Source organism: Suricata suricatta, chromosome 7, assembly GCF_006229205.1.
Source record: "Suricata suricatta isolate VVHF042 chromosome 7, meerkat_22Aug2017_6uvM2_HiC, whole genome shotgun sequence".
Classification (NCBI taxonomy): Eukaryota; Metazoa; Chordata; class Mammalia; order Carnivora; family Herpestidae; genus Suricata; species Suricata suricatta.
The window spans coordinates 139,194,916-139,215,373 of record NC_043706.1 but is presented as its reverse complement, the minus strand read 5'-3'; the positions used below and the strand labels follow the sequence as shown (position 1 = coordinate 139,215,373).

General features: G+C 43.9%; 1 protein-coding gene across 1 annotated transcript in view; it reads left to right on the top strand.

The window, feature by feature from the left end:
* Positions 1–20,458, top strand: part of PRKN (parkin RBR E3 ubiquitin protein ligase) — a gene marked incomplete at its 5' end in the record, with an annotated part of 1,091,762 nt that overhangs the window by 493,164 nt on the left and 578,140 nt on the right. The gene's annotated exons all lie outside the window — the stretch shown is intronic.

Sequence of the window (20,458 nt, the reverse complement as noted above, 5' to 3'; positions counted from 1 at the left end):
AAAATTCCATAAGTTTCGGGCAGCCCTAGTATTTATTAATTTTATTCAGTTGACCACCTTTGGGCAAAGTAGCCAAGAAGGAAAACAAACATGGTCTAAAGGACAGTACACCCTACTGGCTTGAAAAAGGGCTGTTGGAGTCCGACACTGAAGGTCAAGTAACCAGACTGTGTTGGTGTTCACCGTTGACGTGGGGAGGTCTTTTACTGAAGCACCCAGCTGGGCGTAGTCCGTGCATCATCGGGGGACCTCTTGTTCCACAAGGGAGGTCAGAAGGGGTCTGTTTTTGTGCTCCTCTCTCTACAGCGAGGCGTTAGTATGTGTTACTTGTAATGTAATCGCATCGCTCACCTACTTCAAGTCCTTCACAGGCTCCTCTTTCCCTTCTCGATGCAGCCAGACGTCCCCAGAGGTGCGGTGTCCTGTCGGCTCCAGCCTCTGGCTACTGCTCCAGCCGGGGCTTCTGCCTTGTCCTCCCTGGAGTTTCTACCTTTCAAAAACAACCTCCAAAACGCACTCGAGGCTGGTGCCCATGAGACCACCCTGCCTTTTTCGGGCCAGCTGTCTTTATTTTGAACGCTTTATTTAAAAAGGAGCACATGTCCTTTGTGACGTTTCAAACAACAAATAAAGAAAATCAATGAATAGTTTTCTTCTTTTTCCCAGTTTCAGTCTCTCATGATGGTTCAGGTGGAGTTTTTTTCTGACTATTCCTCTATAAACTTTTCTGTACTCCTTTTACAACATGTATTTTTACTGTGTTTCAATGATTTCTCTTGAAGTGCTAATAATACTCTCTTTCATCATAGCTTTGTTCACATATGAGCAGCTCTGACAACACTTCGAAGACCAGTGCGTGCATAGACCAAACACTCATTCTAGTATCTGCGTAATATTCCACAATGTAAATATCGAGCAAGCCCTTGCCTTCTGGTTTTCATTTTTTCCCCCCTACAAACTATGCTAAAGTAAAAGTATCATAAATAAATCATTCTACATGAGTACTGTTATTTTTATGGATCAGAATGATTGAATAAAACAACACATGTGCTTAACATTTTTATCCAAATTGTTAAGATGATTTCCCACAGGGGTTGAGGCGTTTCCCACTTGTTCAACACGATGTTCTCGAAGACACTCACCAGCACTGCATCCTTTGTTTTTGAGTCTCTTTTGAAAACCGCACACCATCATTGCTCTTCATTTGCATTTCTCTGACCACTAGTAAAGTCAGGCATCTTTTCACATAATGAGCCTTTTGCATTTTGTCTTCAATAGATTTATCACCTCATGTTCTTTGGTATGGAATTAGATAGTTTGCTATTTTATAAAGTAAATGGCAGACATACTTTTTTAAGAGTAGGTATATTAACTGTCTGTAAGGTATTGTATAAACATTTTCGTCTTTTTACATTGCAGACATTTTGGAAATACAGAACATTTTCTTTGATATAAGGAGAGACCCGGTATCTTTCCACAGAAGCTATCCCCACCATTTCCTTTGCAATTTATATGAATTTCCTGGGTTTTTTCCCTTTCTCTATTATAGTAAACGTTTTGTCATTTGTTTTCACATGTAGATATTTAACTTATCTAGAATCTTTTCTGCAGTAATGGTCAATCATTTATTTACTCCGATTGTTGACCATCTAGTTGTGCCCACACCATTTATTAACTAACCCATCCATTTTTTCACTGAATGAAAATGTCAATTTTGGCATATAAGTTTCATAGATACTTGCAGATATTTCTAGATTCTATGTCACCGGCTTATTTATTTATTTCTATGCAAATATCCTATTTCTTTGGCAGTATAATGTGATGTAATAGAATAGAATAGAATAGAATAGAATAGAATAGAATAGAATAGAATAGAATAGAATAGAATTGTAACACCTGCCAGGATGTTACCTTTACTCTCATTATTCAAAAATGTAAATTTTCACGTTTGTTTTTCATGTGATAGTTTTAAAACAACCTTTGCGTTCAATTTCTCTTTCTCCCACCAAAATAAGTCCATCTAAGATTCCAATATGACCGGCACCAGAATTATATGTAAATCGTAGGAGTTGTATTTAACTGATAATAGCCTCTTACATTCAGAATCCTTTGCTTCTTCATTTACTGTAATCCCTGCGTTTAAATACTTACAATAAGTCCTTTGCCTTTCTTGCTGAATAAATGTAGCCGTGTTTTATAGCTTTTGTCCATTTTAGGAAGGAATTGGTTTTTTAAATTTCCATTTCCAACTGGATTTGGCTAATATGAAGATAAACAATTTTTTACTATGGACTCTGTATCCATCTAGTTAGCAAAAACTTCCCATTAATTTTCCAAACTTCTAATTGAGTTTCTTGGGTTTAGTAGGTATGCCATGATGTCATCTGGAAATCAGGATAAATTTGTCATTTTTTTTTTAAACATCGATGCTATGAGTTGTGTCTTGTTTTTCTATTCAGCCATGGATAATACCAGTCCTGGGGAGCATTTTCATTTAGTGCTTGATTATTATCGCAATTTTTGACAGATACTTTATCAAACTTACAGTAGCTGACTTGCACTTATCATATTTAATGCAGCTGAATTTTCTTTTTATATTATGTAGGATTTTATTAGAAATGGCTTCCATACTTTATTAAGTGGTTTGGGTTTACCACAAACAAAATCACATATATTTTGAATAGCAAGAATTAAACTGATGAATTTTAAGATAGAGTCTTTACTTCAGTTTGAAAAACCCTAACCTAACTTACTTTCTTCCTGTAGTCACCACTGCCTGGAAATATATCACATTCATTTTTTTTAATCTTTCCCCATTCTACAATGTATGTACTATACTCTTTTGTGTATACTGTATCCTTAGTACCTAGAATACTATTTGGCACAGAGATGGTTTTCAATAAGTATGTGTTAAATAAGTCCACAGACGTTTTAGATGTATTCATATTTTAATACACTGGTGGATTTCATTTGTCAAAAATTTATTTCGAAGATTTGTATCATTATACATGAGTAAATTGGTATGTAGTTGTACTTTCTGGTAGCTTTAAGAGCCTTTTAAATTAGATATATGCTAGTTTCTTCATGTGAATTACAACATTGTTTTATATTATTCTGATCCAGATTTATTTGGGTAGCTTACAAATGTCTATGCTTTAGCTCACAGGAGATCTTTTATATTATTTCTTTGATTCTTCTTTTGGCTTATGATATATATATTGATGTCCTCACTCATGTTAATGGCTCTGATCTTTTCACTCATGCTGTCAATTTCATTAATCAGTTTTCCTTACCTTTTGGTCTTAGAACAGTATGTTTTCTTTGGCTGCTTGTTTTTCAGTCCTTTTTTTAACATTTAAAAAAATATTTATTTTTAAAGGAGAGAAAGGGACACAGAGCGTGTGTGGGGGGGGCAGAGAAAGAGGGAGACCCAGCATCTGAAGCAGACTCCAGGCTCTGAGCTGTCAGCACAGAGCCTGACACAAGGCTCGAACTCACGAATCGTGAGATCATGACCTGAGCTGAAGTTGGACGTTTAACCAACTGAGCCGCTCAAGTGTCCCTGAATTATTAATTTCATTTAAAAATTCCTAAATTATATTCATAAATTACATCTAAATCTGATTTACTCACTGTATCATGTTCTAGTTATATTTCCTTAAGAACTTTCTTTAGATGAAAAATATAAATTCTCCCACAGGCATGACTGACCTCTCCCACACCTGCCAATTCCAGAATTTTTGAGAGAGGGTCTTTGCCCATCCCTCTCAGAAGAGCGTGTAACTCCCTAGGAGACTTTCCCTCACACACAAACCGTTCATCAACGCCATCTCTGAGAATGTTTTCAGATTCATTTTACATTTTTAATGTTTATTTTATTTTGAGAAAGACAGAGTGAAAGCAGTAGAGGGCCATAGAAACGGCGAGATGCAGAATCCAAAGAAGGTTCCAGGCTCTGAGCTCTCAGCACAGAGCCCGACCCGGGGCTGGAACTCACGGACCGTGAGATCATAACCTGAGCTGAAGTCAGACGCTTAACTGACTGAGCCCCCCAGGCGCCCCTGAGAATGTTCTAGGTTTTGTACTGACTATCCTGATGAGGAAGAAGAGCTGTCTGCTCTATCATTTCTTCATCATCTGTTTTTTCATTTGCTCATTTGTGTGTTTTTACGTCTCTTTTCTACCAGATTATGTAGTCCCAGGGATGAAACTGTCCTTTATCCTTTTTCCTCCAGCAATAACATGTATTTCTCAAAAAAAATTGATACAGACGGCTAAACAGGTGATTTTTATGGCACTCTCTCGGCTCAAAAGGTTTGATATTCCTCCCTTATTATTTCACTTGCTATGAAATATAGATACGGTGTTAATCTCTGTGACTCCCAGATTGACCAGGCAATGGGAAATATACATACATACTGATTTATAAAACAGTACATGTTATACCATCTATATATATTCCATAAGTAGAATGAGTGGTTGAGGTTTTATTTCTTCTATTTGCAATTGCTTACACGGGCATGGAAGAATACTTAGTGTCAAACTTGATGCTGATGAACTAGAAGCTTTCCCACTAAAATCAGGCACAGGACAAGCGTGTCCCTTGCCGACGGCACAAACAGCTATAAACCGTCCACTCAAGACCAGTCCGGGCCGGGCAAGTGCTTTATGTGCGCTAACAGTTCTCACAGTCTCTGTATTTATTTTATTTCCTCATTAGAAAAAGAAGAAGATGAAGTATAATTTGTAAATTTACCTATGAACTGTTTACATCCAGGAAAACTAAGATGAATAAAACTAGGAAATAACTACTCCTTTTCCAACGTCATACTGAAAGAACTTGCTGATGTCGTCACACAGGAAAAGGAAATAAAGGCATACAGATTGGAAAAGAACAAATAGAACCTTCTTTGCTCAGAGATGACATAATCTCTGCATAAAATCTGAAATAATCAGCAAAAAACTCCTCCCTTTTTTGAGTTGTATAACAGCTTTATTCATAATTGTTTATAGCAGCTTGATGCATAACTGAATAATTATTCATAATTCCCAAACTCAGAAGCAACTAGGATATCCTCAGTAGGTGAGTGGGTAAATAAGCATTGGTACATCCAAATGTTGGAATATTATTCGGGGCTGAAAATGAACGAGCTATCAAGCCGTGACAGACACGGAGGCGGCTTAAATGCATATTTCTAAGTGAAAGAAAGCAATCTGAGAAACCTACATACTATATGATTTCAACAATTTGGCATTCTGGAGAAGGCCAAACTATGGAGACCTTAAAAAGATCAATGGTTGCTAAAGGATATGGGGAAGGATGAATTGTTGGAGGACCGAGGAATTTTAGGACAGTGAAAATCCCTATGAATCTATAATAACAGACATACATCACTCTACATCTGTCCAAACCTATGCTGTGGATACGGAATGTAAAATACCAACAGTGCTCCCTAATGTAAAGTACGGGCTGGGTGATTATGATGTGTGGATGCAGGTTCATCCTTTCTAAGAAGGGTCTCCGGGCGCCTGGGGGGCTCAGTTAAGCCTCCGACTTTGGCTCAGGTCATGATCTCACAGTTCGTGGGTTCAAGCCCTGCATCGGGCTCTGTGCTGACAGCTAGCTCAGAGCCTGGAGCCTGCTTCAGATTCTGTGTCTCCCTCTCTCTCTGCCCCTCGTCTGCTCGAGCTGGCTGTCACTGTCTCTCAAAAATAAGTAAAAAACATTAAAATAAAAAAATTTTAAGACAGGGCTCGCCCTGATAGGGGATGTTGATTACAGAGGAGCCCGTGCATGTGGGGGGAGAGAGTATATGAGGAATCTCTGTAGCTTCCCCTCAGTTCTGCAGCGAACCTAAAACTCTTCTCAAAAATGTCTTTTTTTTTTTTTTGGTCTTTATTTTATTTTGAGAGACAGAGACAGAGAATAAGCAGGGGAGGGTCAGAGAGAGAGAAAGAGAGACACAGAATCTGAAGCAGGCTCCAGGCTCTGAGCTGTCAGCACAGAGCCCGACGCGGGGCTTGAACCCACGAACCATGAGCTCATGACCTGAGCTGAAGTCGGATGCTTAACCAACTGAGCCACCCAGACACCCCTAAAAAAATTAGAAAAGAAAAGGAAAGGAGAGGAGAGGAGAGGAGAAGAGAGGAAAGGAAAGATCCACTCTTTGGGAAAGGGAAGGGGAGGAGAGGGGAGGGGAAGGAAGATCCACTCTTTGTTAACATTTATTTCCTAGTTTCATTCATCTTAGTTTCCCTGGATGTAAATAGTTCATAGGTAAATTTACAAATTATACTTTATCTTCTTCCTTTTCTAATGAGGAAATAAAATAAATACAGAGACTGTGAGAACTGTTAGCGCACATAAAGCACTTGCCCGGCCCGGACTGGTCTTGAGTGGACGGTTTATAGCTGTTGTTACGCCTGCACTAAAGAACACGGGAATAAAAAGAAGCTTTAAATTCTCCTTGCCAAAGAAGCAAGGACGTTAGAAGGGAAAAAGTTTGGATTGCAAGTCTAAAGTCATTTACAGTGTTTTAAAGCTAGGATTTTTTTTATTGTTCAATATTTCTCTTTGATTGTAGCCCAAACCAAGTCATAGTATCATTTTGTGAATTACTGCTACCAAAAGGTATGTTTCTCTTGCAGTTTCTATGCCCAGACCAAACACGTGACGGTGAGTTGCTAAGTTTCTCAGCCTCTGGCTGCAACAGAAACGTGACAGCGTCATTCTGCCACCGCTTGATCCAGGGAGTGGGGGCTGTTTTCCAAACAAGCAGCAGAATAGATTCGACGACAGGAGCAACAGCAGTAATAAAAGCTAAGAGGAAGGTGCAGACTAGCCAAAGACGGAGGAAAGAACATCGGATGCCCAGAAACAAAAAAGAGCTGAGATGCAGAGTTTCCTATCAACCTATTTCCCCCCTCAGCATGTCGTCATTCTAGGGAGAGCCCTCCCCCACTAGCCTTTCCTTTTTAAATAATTTTAATTCCACTGTATTTAACATACAGTGTCATAGTAGTTTTAGGTGTACAACATAGAGATGTAACAATTCCATACGTTTCTCAGAGCTCATCCGGATAAAGGGCCTCCTAATCCCCATCCCCTATTGACCCATCCCCCCAACCCCCTCCCTTCTGGTAACTACCAGTTTGTTCTCTAGAGTTAAGACTCTGTTTCTTGGTTAATCTATTTTTAATCTATTCCTTTATTTTGTATCTTAAATTCCACATGTGACCTTTGTCTTTCTCTGACTTATTTCATTTTGCATTACACTTTCTGACTCCATCCATGCTGTTGCAAATGTATTTTAATATACATATATATGACATCTTCTTCTTTATCCATTCGTCTACTGATGGATACTTTAGCTGCTTCCATGTCTTGGCTACTGCAAATAATGCTGCGATAAAGATAGGGGTGCATACAATTTTTTGAATTAGTGCTTTGTATTCTTTGGCTAAATACCCAGTAGCAGAATTACTGGATCTAATAGTAACTACATTGTTAAATTTTTTTGAGGAAACGCTGTACTGTTTCCCATAGTGGCTGCACCAGTTGGCATTCCCAACAACAGTGCATGAGTGTCCTTTTTTCTCCATATTCTCACCAATACTTCTTGTTTCTTGTGTTATGGATGTACCCATTCTGATAGGTGTGAGCTGATAGCTCATTGTAGTTTTGATTTGCATTTCCTGGGGCTGTTGGGGTCTCTCTGTGCTGCCTAGATCTGGATTTCTGTTTCCTAGCCCAGATTCAGGAAGTTTTCAACTATTATTTCTTCAAATAAATTTTCTGCCCACTTTTTTCTCTTCTCCTTCTGGGATCCCTATAATCCTAATGTTATTATACTTAATGGTGTCACTGAGCTTCTTTATTTTAATTTTTTTTTCTTTCTTTTGTTCAGCTTCATGGCTTTCCACTACTCTGTCCTCTAGGTCACCGATGTGTTCCTCTGATTCCTCTAGTCTACTATTTATTCCATCCAGTCTATTTTTAATTTCAGTTATTGAGTTCTTCATTTCTGATTGGCTCTTTTATATGTTTTCTGTCTCTTTGTTGAGGGTCTCATTGAGGTCCTCTGCTTTTTTCTCAATTCTAGTAATTGTCTTTATGACCACTACTTTATATTCTCTATCAGGCATATTACTTAGCTCCATTTTGTTTAAGCTCTCTTCCTGTGATTTTGTTTTGTCTTTTCATTTAGGGCATATTCCTCTGTCTCCTCATTTTTTTGACCTCTCTGAGTCTGTTTCTGTGTGTTAGGAAAGGTAACTATGTTTATTGCTCTTGAAAGTAGTGGCGGGGGCCCTGGATAGCTCAGTTGGTTGAATGTCTCACTCTTGATTGTTGCTCAGATTATTATCCCAGGGTCAATGTTCAAACCCCACACTGGGCTCCACACTAAGCATGGAGCCTGCTTAAGATTTTCTCTATCTTTCTCTCTCTCTCTCATCCTCTGCACCTGCCCCACTCATTCTCTCTGTGAAAGAAAGGAAGGAAGGAAAGAAGGAAGGAAGGAAGGAAGGAAGGAAGGAAGGAAGGAAGGAAGGAAGGAAGGAAGTAGCCTTAGGAAGTAAAGGTTCTATGGTGGCCAGCAGTGGAATGTCCCCTTCCTACCAGAATTGGCACATGAGTCCAGTTGCCTACAATGGCTCTCTTTGCCTGTTATGGGAAAGGTTTGGTCTCTGTGTTGTTAGTTGGCCAGTCTGGGGCCTATTTGGGCTTATTTTGAGTCAGACCAGGCATTTGCCAGAGATGCCGTAGCACCAAACTACAGGGTGCTCTCCTTGTGCTGTCTCCTGAGAACCTTCCACTGGTCAGCAGGACTGTAGGAGGAGCCGATGTCTGCCGCCAGCCTACCTCTTGATACCAGGAAGGTTCACGTGGGTGCTGGAGGAGGGGACCTGTCGACGCCTGGGAAAACCGCCCTGGCAGGCTGGGTGGGAGTGGGCAGAACCGCAGAGGCACATGGGCATGGGCCCGCTCTTCGCAAGCGAGGTGGAGAATGTTGGCACCGCGCTGGTTCCCACAGGCGTTCGTGTGTCTGGGCCAGTCAGCGGGGAAGGAAATGGGGCTCCTTTGCTCTTGGAGAAACCTCCCAAAGGTTCCTGCACCACCAGCACATCCTCCGTGCTGTAGATAAAACTCCTGGCCCTGAACCCCGATGGTTTCCAACCTGCTGCGTCTAGGCTGTGTCTCTGCAGGGCTGGTTTTGTGCCGTCTCTTTAAGGGCACTCCATCCTCCCAGCTGACCCAGCACTGAGCTTACCGGTTTCTAAAGTTCTGGGGGTTATGCCCCACTGGTTGTCAGGGATTCAAAACCACATGCTCTGGGGTTTGTCTTCCCCATGCGGGTCCCAGGTGCCTGGGGTGCCTGGCGTGGGGGCCTGCTCCTCCGCCCTCTCCATGCCTGCGATGCCCTTTCCTCTTGCTGATGGTCCTCAAAGCCCCTTTGGCTCCCTAGCACATCTCCCCGCTCCTTCCCTCTTCAGTGTCCCCTCTTCTCCACATTTATCTGTGGAGAGTCTTTTCGCCAGTCATCAGGTTTGTTTGTTTTTAATTTTTTTTTAATGTTTTCTTTATTTTTGAGAGAGAGAGAGAGAGAGAGAGAGAGAGAGAGAGAGAATGAACAGGGGAGGGTCAGAGAGAGAGGGAGACACAGAATCCGAAGACAGGCTCCAGGCTCTGATCTAGCTGTCAGCACAGAGCTAGACGTGGGGCTCGAACCCACGAACTGCAAGATCATGACCTGAGCTGAAGCCGGACGCTCAACCAACTGAGCCACCCAGGTGCCCCTGTTTGTTTTTTACATTGATGTAGATATTACCTAGTTATATCTGTGGGACAAGCTGAGCATAGGATTCTCCTCCGCCACTGTTCCGAAAATCCCCCCCCCCCCCCCCCCACACACACTTTTCTTTCTTTCTCTTCAAGTCTTTCCACTGCTTTGACACCTGCTGTGTATTCAGCCTTGGACCAGGTGTGAGATGAGATCCCTGTAGGTTGCTTGTCCTCTGAGGAGTCTTCTAGACAGGAAAGTGACGTCAGTACCATAGCACAGAGCATGGAGACACTAAGCACAGAACAGGATAGGAGCGGAAGGGGGGACATGGAAACACCTGTCACCGGGTCGTGGGGAATCAGGAAAGCCCTAAGGGCTGATGACACATAAACTGAGACATGAAGGACCCTTGGGGATTTCAACAGTAAAGTGAGCGGCAAAGGTAGGAGAAAGTCCATATAGGGAGAAATCGTGTTCAAGGGATTAAAGGTAATAGAGAGAGCGCAGCCTTCAGGGCAGGAAGAGGGTCTTTACAGCCAGACTGGGAAGGGCGGGGGGGAGGGAAAGCGGGTGAGGCAGATGATGTTGAAAAGGCTCCAGAGGCTTCCCTCAGGGCAGTGTGCTTGAGCTGGAAGGTATGGAATGTGGAAGATGACAGGATGAAGCAATTCTTTCACATTATTTACCATTGTTGATGAGAATAATCAAAAACAGAAGCATTTTTTTCTCATCTAGAAATAAATGGAAAACAGCTGTCAATTTCTAGAGATTGCCTAGGAAATACTGGGACCACAACTCAGCTCGGGGTGTCGAGTCCTTGTAAACGTTCAAAATGATGACCTTTCCCCTCAGTTTCTTGCAAATTATTTCCAGCTAACAAATATTTGTTTCTGTGCCCTCTCCTGGAGGCCGGCTCATGTAACCAGTGGGGGGGTTATAAGAAGAAACTGCTCTATTAAGAGCAAAATATTGTAACATCTTCTTTTGTGCATCTGAGAACAGAAACTGGAAAACTTTGCCTAAATAATGCAACTAGCAAATGCCGTGACGCCTTTATGTTTTTTCAAGCTGCCACATTATGAGAGCCTATGAAAGAAACCGTTAGCTTCCAGAAAAAATAAAGATTAGCTAGAATAATGAATATTGTCTTTTATAGTCTGGCTAGGCTACAAAATTTAAAAAGATATCGTCAACTTATACTGAGCTGAGAGATATCACATAAGTAACTTCTATTATATTGTGGTTGGAGGGAAGTTACATTGCCAGACATTAATGGAATGGGAATGGAAATCCAAGGAAAGCGAGGAACACACTGAAGCAAATAACTAGTCAAAGGAACGTTAGATCTGGAGAAAGAATGACTGAGGTTCTGTGTAAATCATTAACCGGATTCTCCCGAACCAGCCAGGAGTTCCTGGGAATGAGTTAAATGGGAAAAGACGTGTCCTCTCTCTGGCCATAGGAGCCTCTCAACTCACATTCAAGGAGCCCACACCCTGTGGAATAAATACCACTAAGGCAGCCGCCTCTTCCCAGAAAGGTTGGAGCCAGGGACCCTTAATGGATGCTAAGAACGAGGTGATTTTGCACAGGCTGAGAAACGTTAACCCCCTCGGTCAAAGCATTTGCTGTCAGAATTCTCCAGTGATACCTTATCTAGGGCCTTGGAGGGAAAGCCTTCTCAAACTAACAAAGGAAAAAGAAACTCTTGTTTTACAGTCTGACAGATAGTGTGGAAATTCATCTCAGAGGTTTCTGTGCCCTGCGAAGTTAAAAAATAAAATAAAACAGAAAACCTGTTTTGAAAGGGTGATCTTTGAAACTTGGTGGCAAAGAACTAGTAGTGCATATTCTTCGTGTCACAGCTCAGTCCTTTTTGGTAGGGAGGCTGACAGAGTCACCACCAAACACACTTCCAGGCTTTCAGAGCACAAGCAGGGGTCTGGCGGGCTGGGATCACGCGTTGGGGGCAGGAGAGTCACGGGTTTCCTGCTGTTCCCTGCCCAGGCTCCCTGCGCTCCCGCGAGGCTGGCCTCCCCGAGCTCCCCGCGGGCCGGTGCTCACTTCCCTGCACTCCCGTCCCCACCTTCCCCACCTGGGAAACCCTCACCTCCTACAACCCCCTTCAGGTATCTCCTCAAAAGCAGAACCTTCCAATTCTCCCCCTAAGCTGGTCATCATCCCTTCTCGCCCCCACAGCTCAGTGCTCAGACATCTCTAAGGCATTTACCACTTTGTGTGTGTGTGTATGTGTGTGCAAATGTTGGTTGAAGTGTCTTTCTCCAACAGGCTTTCGGATTCATTCAGGGATTTTGTTTGCCTCCGGATCTCCAGCCCCAAGTCAAGACTGGGCCAGAAGAAAATATTACTCTTCTCTTCCTTTCCCTTCCCTCCCCTCCTCTTCCTTGCCTTTTCTTCTTTTTAATGAGTAAACACTGGGGGAAAGAATCCCTGGAAGCATGGCTATCGCTTAAGGCAGATATAGTAACTTAAGTCACGAGGGATTCAGGCACAGCTGGATCCAGGTCACAGATTCTCTTGCTGGAACGGTGCCTTTCTGTTTCCTGGTTCTGTTCCCTTCTGAACACCGGCATGATTCTCAGACAGGTTCTCGCTCGGTGTTCACAGTGGGGAATTGGGGTGTTCTGGCCGAGCCTGCCATCTGTGCACGCTGGACTAGCCAAGAGAAAGGGAGGCACAATGATCTGAGCGGGTCTGAGTGATGACCTGGACCTGGGAATGGGGCTCGTCTCCTGCTGCTTTGATTATTTTATAAATGGAAATTTGTTCCATTTCACCACCTTCACCCATTTCACTGGCGCCCCCGCCCCATGCCATCCCTCCCCCACTTCTGGTCACCGCCAGGCTGTTCTCTGCATCGATGTGTTCTAATTTTTGTTGTTCTGAGACTGTTTTATTTTCTTGTCTGAACAAAGCCATCTATACAACTCCTGCATTTTATAAGCATCCATAGTGACTTTGAACCCCTAGTTTACTCTTCAGGAATCCTTCGATGAGCCGTCTTTCACAAGCCGGTTTTGCTATTAAAGTAATAACTAGCTGGGTGGCTCAGTCGGTTAAGCGTTCGGCTTCAGCTCAGGTCATGATCTCACCTCACGTTCATGGGTTCGAGCCCCGTGTCAGGCTCTGTGCTGACAGCCCAGAGCCTGGAGCCTGCTTTGGATTCTGTATCTCCCTCTCTCTCTGCCTCTCCCCTGCTTGTGCTGTCTCTCAAAAATAAATAAAAACTACAAAATTTTAAAAAGTAATAAATTGCACATGGTGACTGGGCATGTTACAGGCGAGTAAACTTGTGGTCAGGCATGGGGAAGAACTTACGATCCAGGCATGGAAGAAGAAGAGAAACATGGTTACATTCGTGGCTTTGAGTTTTGAAGTTAGACGTCTTCTTGAAGGCATGTAGCCTGTGTCGCCTGTGTCATTGTCTAGCTCTGGCACCACAGGGAAAGACACACAAGGGTCTATTTATAGACATATTTGAAGTAGGCTTACTGTGCGTTTGGACTGAACCAAACCTACCACCGGACTGATTCACAGAGAGTACTGTGTCTAGTACTTCGAGGATCCTCCTGCTGGATTTGTCAGAATTTAAAAAAATTTTAGGTGTAGAATCGTAATCGCTTATCTAACTACCCTGAGGTCTGAAGTGTTTTCAATTTAGAAACTTTTTGATTTTAGAAAGATTATGCAATTCATACACTGTACCCTGAAACGGCCCCAGGAGTGCCTGCCTGCCCCTTCTCATTTAAAAATAAAAACGGTGTTGCGGTAAAAAGTGGGACCAGCCACACTACGCCAGACAGACACAGACGAGAGATCATGCTGTGCTGGTTCACGTCCAGTTTTGCTATTAAATTTTCTTGACGGCAACTTTTAGAGAACAAACTTGCATTTCCAGAGCCTTTTGGATTTTAGAATTTCATTTTTATTTTTGTTACTTCTTCTACATTGGCCTAGGGAATGGATCCCGTTTCTACCATTAACTTTGGCAATCAGATCAAAACTTTTGAAACCTTTTGAAATTGAACCATCGCCACAGTGATAGGAGAGTGGAAACACTGTGGGCCTGGGCGGTGGTGGAATTAGAGAGCCGTGCGCTTGCCGGCTCAACATCGAAGGCTTTCTCTCTGCTGCTTAGAATATAGCTTGGCGTGTGCGTGCACACCTGTTGTGTGTGTGAGTTTATGTGCCTCGACTGTGTGCGTTTGTTGTTGAGTGTGGAGGACACACGCAGTCTTCCTGAAGGCCTTGGTGGTGGTCATGGTGTAGACAGGCGGCAACTGCCCTTCTCGGCAAAGATCCAGCATGGTTTTCCTTCTTAGGGGGAGTACGTTGATTTTCTTTGTCTTGATAAACTTCACAAATCATCTAGAGGCTTTGGTAGCACATTTGAGAGAAAACAAATTTGCACGTGATGACGGACTCAACAACTTTTGAGGTTGTATTTGTTTGACTAGGTGTAACTTAATTTGACACTTGGTATTGTGAAATGACCAAAGTGTACAAGTATTCAATGATCAAACAAGCTGCATAGTTGTTTGGTCTCCAGACTACTGTCATTGCATCCTGGACTCGAGTGACACGAAGCGAGAGTCTAACGCTTCAGCGTGAAGGCCGAGGTGCTCTAAGTCACAAGGTGAACGGGCTCTGGCACGGTCAGTTACGGGCTTCCCCGCCGGACCAGGTGGAGAACACGGGAGGTATGTGCTGTTGGTCAGATTTTAGCTTAGAGAAAGCTAAAGCTATAATATTAATGTGAGTAACGGAAAACAAATGAATATTGAGACCTAAAAGTATCAGCTGTTTCTTACAAAAGAATCTGTGTCTAACCATGTGAGGAACTGTGAGAGGCTTCAGTGAGGACATCTGTTCGTTGCTGGCTGTTGACAAAGCTTTGGTGAGAGACATTTAGATGGACTCTAAGAGACAGGTCGTCCCTGGTAACTTGAAAGTGTGAGGACCCCTTCGATGGAGAGAGGTGTGAGATGCTCATTACCAGTTTCCTCGTAAATCCTAACAATGGCCTTGTGTTCTCGGTTCCTTTTATTTGAAAATTTGGGTGGTTGATCTTTTCACAGATTTAAGTTTAAGCTTAGGGGTGGCGGGTGGCTCAGTCTGTTAAGGGTCTGACTTCGGCCCAGGTCATGATCTCGCGGTTTGTGGGCCGAGCCCCGTGTCGGGCTCTGTGCTGACGGCTCAGAGCCTGGAGCTGCTTCGGATTCTGTGACTCTCTCTGCTCCCTCCCCGTTCGTGCTCTCTCTCTCGCTCTCGCTCTGTCTCTCAAAAAATAAATAAATGTTAAAAAAAATTAAACTCAATACACAACGGTATAAATACTTGTGTGTAGTTAATACACGTCTCAGAGCCATAGCTCTATGTATCTTGTTTCTTTTGTGGAGGCTGATTAGCAAGTGCCACCAGCCACGAAGAGTGAAAGGCAAAGCATTGGGACCTGACGGGCTGGCTCTGCCTTTTGAAGGTGCACCGGTTGCTGCAGTGGGATTCTAGAAACAGGGAACGCCCTGCCCTTTTCTTCCGTGTGTGGGGCATCAAGCTGGCCACGGCCACGGCCACGGCCAGCCCCCAGTCCCCTCTCCCTGCTTCAGGCTGGCTCTGCCCAGGGGAGGCCTGGAGGGCGCGAGGAGGTCGGAGATGAGGCCGAGGCCAGGATGGTTCTTGCTTTCTCTTCCAGAAGCATCTTTCTGATAGTGGCTGCCTCTCATTCACCCTCTCAGCTCCCAGCGGACAACCACCTCATCCCGCCCCACGGCCTGGAGCCCCACAGCTTTCTGCCTCGGGTGGCTCCCACCAACTTTGTGATTGGCCGTCAGCATTAAATTCCCTCCGCTGAACTCCCTGGCGTGGTCCCGTTCCCCTAACCGCCTCCGACCCATGCAGACAGCCAGTACTTGTTCAGTGCACGCACTGCAGCCTTCCAGTGACAATCGTGTGTCCCTTTTATTTTATCGAGAGAAAGGTTTGGGGCACCATGGTGGCTCAGTGGGTTAAACTCTTGACTTTGGCTCACGTCATGATCTCAGGATTTGTGAGTTCGAGCCCCACGTGGGGCTCTGCATTGGCAGAATGGAGCCTGCTTGGGATTCTCACTCTCTCCCCCTCTCTCTGCCCCTCACCTGCTTGTTCTCTATCTCTCTGTCAACATAAATAAAAATAATCTTAATAAAAAGAAGAGAGAGAAAGGTGTGCTTCCTTTGGAGCATATTAATTAAGAAGATCTAGACACTGACATCGAATTTAACTCTTTGTAAAGTCAGACAAACTGTTTTTTCTGGAAAACATACCATGGTTAAGCAGTATCTGTAAAACTCATTAGCTTTAGGAAGTTCAATAAAAGCCGTTAGAAGATTCACGAATGAAGAGGGAGACGGGTCTTACTGCTATTTTTTCAGGTTTGTGCCACCAGCTTGTGGTTGGGACATGCAAGGCTTTCCAGATGGGCAGTTTGTTAGCTCAAATTTTATTGAAATTTGGAACACTTTGATTTATGTTTGGAGTTGACTAATTAGCCTCTGATCCTGTAAGTTCTTACACAAGTGGGTTCTTGGTATAGATCTGTTTTCACATTTCACTGCCTTATTTATTTGTTTCCATACTTCCTATTATGTCCCTCTTTGTGAGAGACACTGGTAATGAGCCAGGAGGCCGGTGGCAGAGGGGAGTCCAGAGCAGGGGGGCCGGGGCAATGCCGCCAGCAGCTGAAGGGAACTCTATACAGGTCTTCCCTCGGCGCCTACTTTTGGTTTGTATGGGTCTGATTTGGTTAGAGGGTCAGGCCTCTACAGCCTGAAATGAAAGACAGGTGAGTTCTGATAAAACATGAGAACTCAGTGAGAACAGAAGGAAAGAATCACAGCCTTGTCCATAGACATGGTAAAAATGTAAATACATTTCTGTCAACTTACAGAATACAATTCTCCCGGATTTTGGATTTTCTGCTTAGTCCTAGTAAGAAGAAAAACACTTACATAGCATTCAACATCGTTGTAATATGAAGCCAAGCTCACTTTCAAGGTCTTATTTCGGGTTCATTTTTGAATAGTTTACACTATCATTGAAAACAAACAAACCACAAACAAACCTGGCCAATTACTGTCATACATTTTAGCTTCGTAGCTAATTAATCATGGTTTCCCAGAATTGGGTATCTGGATCCAAATGAAACGAGCCAGCCCATGGGAACTGTAGTTCCTGATTAGGAAAAGAATTCATTTAATTTATCAGGCCTTGGTTGGGTTTTTTGTTTGCTTGTTTTGGTTCAGTTTGTCTGTTTTCGTAGCTGATTTATCTTAAGCTGGTGTTTGTAAAAGATGGGGCAACCCCTTTGAGAATCTTTCTTCACTCACACTTAGGGAAGCCATATTGCCTTCACTAGGATTCACACATGCCCTCCCTCATGAAGGGGGATGTTCCCCGCTGCTCCCACCAGGGACTGTCTCCCTAGTGATACCGAAGTTATTTTGCGGGTCAAACCCCAGAACCTATTGGAACTAGAGTAAGGCCACGCCGAGCAGCCTGGCCCTGGGGCGTGACCACTGTCATTCCGTCCACTTGCAGTGTGTCCTGGGCCCCCTGTTGGAATGGAGATGACTGCATCCCACCGCAGTGGGGTCAGCTTTCTGACCATGCTGTGCCTGATGACTTTTCTGGCTTTGGCGCCCATGACTTTTTAACCCCGAGCAATCAAGAGAAATAATACACAGAAAGGCAGAAATCACGGCTACTCCAAAAGAATCTGTGTTGAGGTAACAACCCCGGATAAGCAAGCTGAGGTACCCCAGGTAGAAAGTTTTGAGAGGTTCTTCTGTTTCACTTTGCTTTACTGTGTGTGTGTTTTGCACGCAGACTGAAAATATCAAAAGACTACCAACATCCTAGCTCCTGATTACATCGGACAGGAAGCAAGCAGATCACGGTAGTGATTAGTCTGTCAGAAAAGGTGTCACTGATATCGGGAGACCGTTCTCCAATGTTTTCCTGCGTTTCTGCACGTTGGGAGGGAGGCGTCTACTACCCTCTTTTTCTGGATGATCTTTTCAAGGAGGTCATAGAGCAGATCTGCTTATCATCCAGTGTAATAAAGACAGTATCACCCTTTAAGCAAAAAGGAAGGTTTGCTTACAGCTCCTTATTGAAGATCTGGGTTCCCAGGGCTCGGGGTCCTCAGCCGTGGTGCAGAGCCACTGCAAGCATAGCATCTAGCTTAGTTCATCTGCTTCATCCCCTTGTTGTCAGGGAGCAGGTGATGGAATGACCTGGTCATGATGTCTGTGCTTCATTCTGCCTGGGCTCCGAGTCACACAGTCGTTTGTCGCTGACCCAGGAGTCTTGTGTCTTCCGCCAGTATCTGTGAGACTGTGGCATCCTAACCTGTTAGCTTACAAACGGGGTGAAGTCCCAGACCCTCCACCGTTCTTGCCAATCACTCGAGTACTACAGAAGAACCTCCTTCCCTCAGAATGGGTGGAGAGAGTGCTGAGACTCACCGATGTGACGTATACATCTAATACACAGAGTTGATGGTTGATATTTTAGTTTTATCACCCCATGTGAAATACTGGAATTTTCCAAATATCTATAACTTTTTATACTGTTATCTACAAACATACACTCCCGTCAATAAAAAGGATTTTGACTTTTATCTGGCTTATTTTATCTGCTATTAGAACAGTTTGTGATTTGTTAACTGAACATCAACCAGTAGTTTTTTTGCAAGCTAAGAAAAAAAATATAAATACTATTTATCTGTATATGAAATACCTTCTCAATAGTCCAGCCAACTCAGCTGTTTTGGAAGAATTACTTTGTGTTATGAGTGAGAGGTTTTTTTTCATGTCTGCAAAAAGGACTTGCGGCTAACTCAGTGCATTTCATAAGGGCCAGTCACGTCCCCCACACTTTGTTTAGGCGGTCGGGAATGGCCTTAAATATTTTGCTTAATATCCTTGAACTGACCTCTGCAGGATGTGTAGACTTTCAAAAGGTTGTGTGGAAAGGGTAACATTCCATGTTAAAAAAAGAAGAGAACCGGGGAGCCTGGGTGGCTCAGTCGGTTGAGTGTCCGACTTCAGCTCAGGTCATGATCTCACGGTTGCTGAGTTCGAGCCCCACGTCGGGCTCTGTGCTGACAGCTCAGAGCCTGGAGCCTGTTTGAGATTCTGTGGCTTCCTCTCTCTCTGCCCCTCCCCCATTCATGCTCTGTCTCAAAAATAAATAAACTATTAAAAAAAAAAAAAAAGAAGAGAACCGATGAGTATTTGTCCATGCTGCTCCAAGGCAAGTCCTGGGCTCATAGACATGATGCCACAGACATACCTAAGCAGGTGTTCATCAGAAGCACTGGACACGCCATCTATTATAGCAAGACTATTGTCACAGCCTTATCAGTGGGGCGGAAGTCCACAGGGAGGAGGAATAATATGCACTCGCCCCGGATAGGACAGGTTCTGGTTAACTAGCAGTTACACCATCAGGAGCTGCTTAAGAGATTTGGAATTCAGAGGAGTCTGGGCTCCAGTCAGCTGGCTCGGGCACACTTCTCTGTACAGGGGCACCCTTCAGGTTTTTGGAGAGTGACACGTGGTATCAGAGACATAGCGTCACTTTCAGATGTGATAAGCGAGGTATGTTTCAGCTGTCCTCTCTGAGAGACGACATGGAGTCCACTCCCTTCACCCCTGACGTCCGCATACCTCGAGGGTTCTCGAGTGTGTGGTTCCCAGAGCAGGAGTGGAAGCATCCTCTGCCAGCATGATAGAAGGTGCAAATCCTTGGCCCTGCTTCCCGAACGGCCGAGTTAGAGACACCCGGTGTGGGGCCCTGCAGTGCCTGACCCGGCAGGGGCTTCCCGGGCACACTGGTCTTTGAAAGCTGCAGGCGCTGCTCCCCGTCAGGTCGGAGCGGGAGGTGAGCTGGGTTACAGGCAGGGAAAGAGTAGATTAAGGGTAGCGCCGTCTAATGTGTAAGGGGATGATGGTAGAATTTTAATAAGCCTATCGAGTTTTTTTTTTATTTAGGAAAACCTGTCTAATACCTATTCTATGCAGGGCACTGTTAAGATGCAAATATGAATAAGGTATCCCACAGTACCTCGGGGGTGTGCCCTTAGTGGCCTTTGGACAAAATCCAACTTGCCAAATGTTTTCATAAATAAAGTTGTTAGAACACAGCCATGCACACCCATCTGCATGTTGTCCATGGGAGCGCTTAGGCTGCAATGCAGATTGAGAAGTACAACACAGCCCCCCGACGGCCCACGAAGCCAAAAATATTTAATATGTGCAACTTTAACAAGAAGCAAAGTCTAGTGCTTAACGGAAATACTTCCCATATTCCAAGTAGTTACACTCAGATGGAGTCGTGGGGAAGTGGGGTGGGCAGGTGACCTTCTGTTGTCCGGAAATGCACCTGTGTTGAGTTTTTGCCATCGCAGAAAATTCCCCTCCATAGACGTGATTATCACGGAAGGTGTAAAGACCTAGGCAAGGGGCAGAGCGGGTACCGCTAAGCACCTCCGTGTATGACGGGTAAAGGCAGGTGTGAACAAATCGAGACATAAGGAAAGGAAGAAACGAGGAAAACTAAAAAGGTTTGGGTTGAGAAGGGAGAACATGAGCCACGTGAAAAGCTAAATT